Source organism: Rhagoletis pomonella, unplaced genomic scaffold (assembly GCF_013731165.1).
Source record: "Rhagoletis pomonella isolate Grant_MI unplaced genomic scaffold, Rhpom_1.0 Rhpom_scaffold_00012, whole genome shotgun sequence".
Lineage (NCBI taxonomy): Eukaryota > Metazoa > Arthropoda > Insecta > Diptera > Tephritidae > Rhagoletis > Rhagoletis pomonella.
The window spans coordinates 23488861-23489143 of NW_023458566.1; positions in this window are offsets into that span (position 1 = coordinate 23488861).

The window sequence follows — 283 nt, forward strand, 5'->3', positions numbered from 1 at the left end:
CCTTACTATAATTTTAGCATATTCTTACATAAAAATCTTGAATAATTGTAAGACTATAAATGAACTATAATTAAATAATTAAGTACTCTCGTTCTCTAATGTTTGTTCCACAGGACGGATGGTACACTAGTGTACCAGTTAAAAAGACGGATGGTACAAATATGTACCACCCCCTCCCACCCCACCGAATGCAATTGTTGACATTTTTCCACCTCACATATGTTAATACGACACATAATAATGTACTCCAATAATTAAATTTGAATTAGCTCCACGGCTCGAA